Genomic DNA, 5814 nt, shown 5'->3' with positions numbered 1-5814 from the left:
AGGTTTCCATATGAACTGTTTCCTCAGCTTAAGAGATTCCTAATAACTTTTGAAAAATTGGCTTAATAATCATTCAAATGCATATTTAATCTTGATAGCACTTGCCATCAAGTCTTCACAGCTTCAGTACACTTATACTTACCCAACACTTAATCGTGTTGGATTAACCGCACCTTGGATAGCTCATGGATCATACTACTTTATATGTTTCTTGCAATTGTTCTTAATGTATTTCTTTTACTTAATAGTTTCATGACTTCAGGGACCACTCCCATCTTATATAAATTTATGTGCTCAGTGCCTGACACTGAAAACTGTGTTAGTAGTTTTCATAATCTCTCGCTGAATGAAAACCCAACACGTTTTCTCTGAAAGACTGCACACATAAGTTTTAATGTAACGTAATGTATTCTTGTATTCTTGCTGAGCCTATGTGCCCAACTGATTTTTATTTTTGGGATCATTTTAGGGTTTTGCTCATTACTGGTGTACAATCTTTCTAAGGAGTACAATAAACTCTTTTATTTTAATTAAACAGCCTAATGATAACTCTTCTGAAGTTGCTAATTGCTATCCATGTATTATGCAAACATACAATCTGTCAGCTGGCACCAGGTGGGGTGGGGTCTTAGTTACTTTACTCATAACTCTTATAAATATACAATGCCTACAAATTAAAGGAGGATGGGTTCATTTCAGATCACAGTTTATAAAGGCTTCAGTGCATAGTCTGCTGGCTCCAAGCCAAAGTATCATGGCAGAGACTTATTACAGGGGAGAAGCAGTCCATCGCAGAGCAGGCAGGAAAAAGCAAGCACCAATAACTGAGCCTGCTTTCCTTCTGTCCCTTTGTATTCCATTCATGCTACAAGCTTATTGCTTGGTGCCACCCACACTCTGGTGAGGCTTCCATAATCTACACCCAGAACTGCGCTAAACCATTTAGTCATTGCATATCCTTCATCCCAGTCAACACACTATAGATTCAGCTACCTCCAAAAAGTCCTACCCATGAGCTCGTGACACTGGGGGGGACATATAGGTACAATCCATGACAGGGGCTTGGCAGAGGAGAAACAGCTCATGGCATTGCAGAGAAAAGGAGAGAAAAAATTAAGAATGGAGCAGAATAGAGATAAGTAGTTCTAGGCTACTCCTCTAGTGATCTACTTTCTAACAGCAGATCAACCACAAGCCTCATAACACAATCACATTCCAAAGTCCCAGCTACGAGTGCAAAGGCTTTAGGGAGCATTTTAGGTCTAAAGCATAACACTAGTCAGGTGATAGGATACATATTAGATCATACCACAGATTAGAAATAAAAAGTATAGGAGAAATGCAAGATATGATGAATTGAGAAAAGAAATTGTATTATCCTGAGGAACTGAAACTATCAAGTCTTATTTATCACTATAGTTACAATATAATCAATGAATACTACAAATGTAAACTGATTCTTCAAATCTTCTCAAAAAGTATATGCACATCCTACATTTACTACTCTTTAAAGGCATGTCAGAATCAGGTGAAAGGGACTGGAAAGGATAGATTTTTAAGAGACTATATGTGAAATATAATTCATTTTAAAAGGGTAAGGCTAAGGGCTGGCGAGATAGCTCAGTGGACTAAGCGCCTGCTTAAGCAAGCACAGGAACCAAGTTTTGATTCCCAGTACTGCATGCCATGCTGTGCCCACCCTTGACCAAGCCTGGGCATGGTGGCACATGCCTATAATCCCAGCACTGGGGAGGCTGAAAACAGACAGATCGCTACAAGCCCAATCTGCATAGTGAGACCCTATATCAAATACATAAAAAATTTTAAGGCTATGAATATATATATATATATATATATCAATTGAATATTAATTTATTAATAACTTCTTTAAGAAAATTGTAGTTAATTTTTGTAACTTTTTCAACTTTGTAGCTCAAAATTAAATAAATCCAACATATTTTAATCTTTAACTACTAGTGTTATTAATCTCTTTTTCTTTCTGATTGCTATGGCAAAACTGGATTAATTATAGACTATGCTTAACTATTCCAGGTAACTTTTTCAGTAACCTAATTGCAATGTTTAGGTGATGGCCCTTTGCTACTTTCAAGAGCTAAATTTAGAGGTTCTGTGAATTTCAGGGTCAAAATAATAACATTCTACCATATCATCAAGCTTTTTCACTGTACTTCTTTATATATTGAAATGCCTCATAAAGTTTGAAGTAACTTGATGAAGCATTTTAGCCTATCTTTGAAATATATCTCTTAAAAATCATATTTATCAGCATTTATTAATTATATAAATTTTTGGAGTCTGTTATATATTTATATACATATTGTGTATTTATAATGTCCATATAACCTCAATACTTTTCCTAGTCCCTAGTAAACTCTCCTTTACTTTTAGGTCATATTTTTCCACATAAAAATAGACTTTCTGTGTCTGGTCTATCCTAAATTAATATAATAATCTCCAGTTAAATCTACTTTACTGAAAAGTAATTTTCTTCTTTAAGGCTGAGATAGATGATAGATAGATAGATAGATAGATAGATAGATAGATAGATAGATAGATAGATAGATGATAGATGATAGATAGATAAGCTGATTTCATATCATTTTTTAAATTTTTTAAAAATCTTTTATTTATTTATTTGGTACAGGGTCTCACTGCACATCCCAGCCCCCTAGTGTTCCCTTGTCTCAGCGTCCCCAGAGCTGGTATTATAACATACACCACCAAGCCCAGTTCTGGGGCTGGCACTGCATGCAGTACTGGAGACCAAACCTGGGTCTTTGCACTTGTCAGGCTGTCCCTTAGACCAGTGAGCTACCTCCCTAGCCTCAGTTATTCTGAACATTGTCAATCTTTTGAGAAATTTCCATGCTTTTGACAGTGGCTATACTAACGTGCATCCCCAATTTTCATTTTTGCTTCTGCATCCTCACCTGAGTTACAGCTCCATGCAGCACTCCACCGACACATGGCTGCACCTGACCTATCTCAGACCCCCTGAGGTCACAGCCTCCGAGAACTCTCCACGCTGTCTGCGGGCTCCACTGTTTCTTACTCCAGTAACTTAGATCTCATGTTCTTTTTTTTTTTTTTTTTTTTTTTCGGAACCAGGGATTGAACTCAGGCCCTTGAGCTTGCCAGGCAAGCATTTATTCTACTGAGCTAACTCCCTGGCCCATGATCTCATGTTCTTAAGGTCTTCATGTTCCTTTTTCCTTTTGGAAAGTCCATATTTTAAAATTTCAATTTTAATTCGTAAATACAATGTTAAATATTTAAAAGAGAAAGAATGACTGTAATTACAATTTTATAAAAATTTATAGTAATGTTAAATATCTTATTTATTTAAGTACAGAGACATTGAAAGATCTCAAGTAAAGTTTTACCTACAGAGTTTACTAATACATTTGAACTCTTTCCACAAGTATTTGGTAATCTAACAAAACATGTCTGCAATATATAAAATATTTGCTGATGTCATTTATTTTGTTTGATTTGTTTTGAATTCAGAGGCAACCACCATGGACCAAACACTCCACTTTCTCATTTAATTTTTATTACAACACATTTGCAGCACATAATGATTACATTTACTATGAGGGGTGTGATACATGTATATAATGCATTTTAATTCTTTTTATATCCTCTTCTGCTTCTCTCTCTCCCTCCTCACTCCAACTCTTGGTTTTTCTCTCATTCAGAAAGTATCTCTTTCCCTGTTTCTTATAATCTTTTATTTTGTTCTTGACTCTATTTACACTTTGGCTTTCTCATAAAAGAAACCATACAATATTTAAGTTTCTGTGTGGTATTTGTTTCACTTATCATTATGATCTCAAGGTGCATCCTTTTCTTACATGCCATTCAAAGTTATCCTTATGTAGAGCAAGGTAGCACTCCCCTGTGTAAGAATTCTACACTTTCTTTATTAGTTCATCTTTTGATTACCATATAGGCTACTTCCAAAATTTCACTATAATGAATTGAGTTCCTATAAATGTAAGATTTTGTTGCTATCAATAATCAACATGGCTACACGTGTATCTCTGTACTAGGATGTCTCTAACTCTTCTAACACTGATGAATTTCATGTCCTCTCTTCTCACAGAGGCCAGTCCTCTTCTCCTAGGTAGGATTCCTTCAGCTTCATCATCTGGAATAAGCGTCAATTCCTTTTTCCAGTTCCTCAAAACTTGTTCTTGACTTATTTGATTCTTTCTCTGTGTTAGAGTATCAACAAATCCAATGGATTCTAATTAGAAAATATGTTCAAAATAATTAAACTAGGTCTCTTGGGCTAAGGATATAGCTTAGCAATATAAGGATTTGCCTGGTAAGCACAAGGTCCTGAGTTCTATCCCCAGTACCAAAAGTAAACAAACTATGCTTTTGTTCTTGTGTTGGTAAAGACCTTGTTCATGACATCACCTCTTACCTGGACTTGTGACTTGCATACCCCGTCCTTCCCATCTTTGGTTTATTCTTGAACATAGCAGCAAGATAAAGCCATTAGTATTTCAGTCAAATTGTACTGTGTCTGTGCTCAAGCCCATCCAGCACCTCCACATCTTAGGGTACATAAAGGACAGATATGTTTTAGTGATTTACTACACCTGCATGACCTATAGCCCTACCTTTCACCTCTGTTCTTATTGTCTCTAATGCCCACTTCTCACTTCACGCTAAGCTTAAAATCATATTTTCTGCTTCTCAGAAATGCCAGGTACAATCGTGTAAGGCTCAGGACCTGGGTAATTGCCTTTCTTTTTTATCCTACAGGTTTGTTTTTCATATCAGCTGTAAAACCTTATTGTTACCTTCACAGTGACAGTTCTGAATCTCAAGATGGACATACTTTTAAATTCTCTCCAAGAAAACAAGACTTTTTTATATTACTTTTTGTCCAAGTACTTTTGATTTTCTTCATCTATGTTTTAAAGCTTGATCTTATAGGCTTAATGGTCTGTTCCATTTATTTCTAGGCATTTTATTTTTGTAATACCTTTTGCCAATAGGATCATTTCTCCTAATACATAGTTTAGCTAATAATAGTTTATTGTTAGGAATTTTGTTTATTTTCTTTTCTTTAGTTTTATATCCCACTCTTTTATAAAATTTTTGTTATTTTAACTGTACATTTTAGGTTTTGAAGGTCTTGAATTGTATTATCTGCCTACTTAATAATGTTTTCTACTGTGTCATAGCTGCTGAAAATACAATTTTTTCACTCTTTTCTCTTACCTACTCTCATTGACTTGTACCTGTTGCAATTTATATCCAGATGTCCTTGCACATGCATAAACTGGGCTTTCAGAAGGCGACTGGCTTACAGGACTTATAGCTGACTTGTTGTTAAGAGAGTCAGGTCTTGTCAAAAGAGGCAGATCATTGGGAATATGGGCTGGAAAAATATTTTTCTCTCTTTCAGCTTCTTTCCCTTGAAGGCTCTCGCTGCTTACCAGATGCTATGACTACTGCAGCTTTCCTTTCCCTTGCTCTCTGCCCTGTTGTCCTGCTATGGATCCTGCCTACTGGGTTTGAGAACTGAGCCAAAATAAATTTCTCTTCTTTGAATTTGCAAGGATCTATTATTGTGTGTCAACAAAGAGGGAAATCACTAAGACAATACATAATAGACAACGATAAGGTAGTAGTAAGAATCTTCCAATCTTGTTATTAATTAGAGTGTCAATGCCTCTCATTTCTGAACTCAGTGGATTGTGGTTTTTTGTCAACTGTATGATTTTATTTTGTTAATAATGTGTATACCATTATCATCTGACTAAGGGAGGTATA

Source organism: Octodon degus, unplaced genomic scaffold, assembly GCF_000260255.1.
Source record: "Octodon degus isolate 3935 unplaced genomic scaffold, OctDeg1.0 scaffold00115, whole genome shotgun sequence".
In the NCBI taxonomy this organism is placed as follows: Eukaryota; Metazoa; Chordata; class Mammalia; order Rodentia; family Octodontidae; genus Octodon; species Octodon degus.
This window is presented reverse-complemented; position numbering follows the sequence as displayed.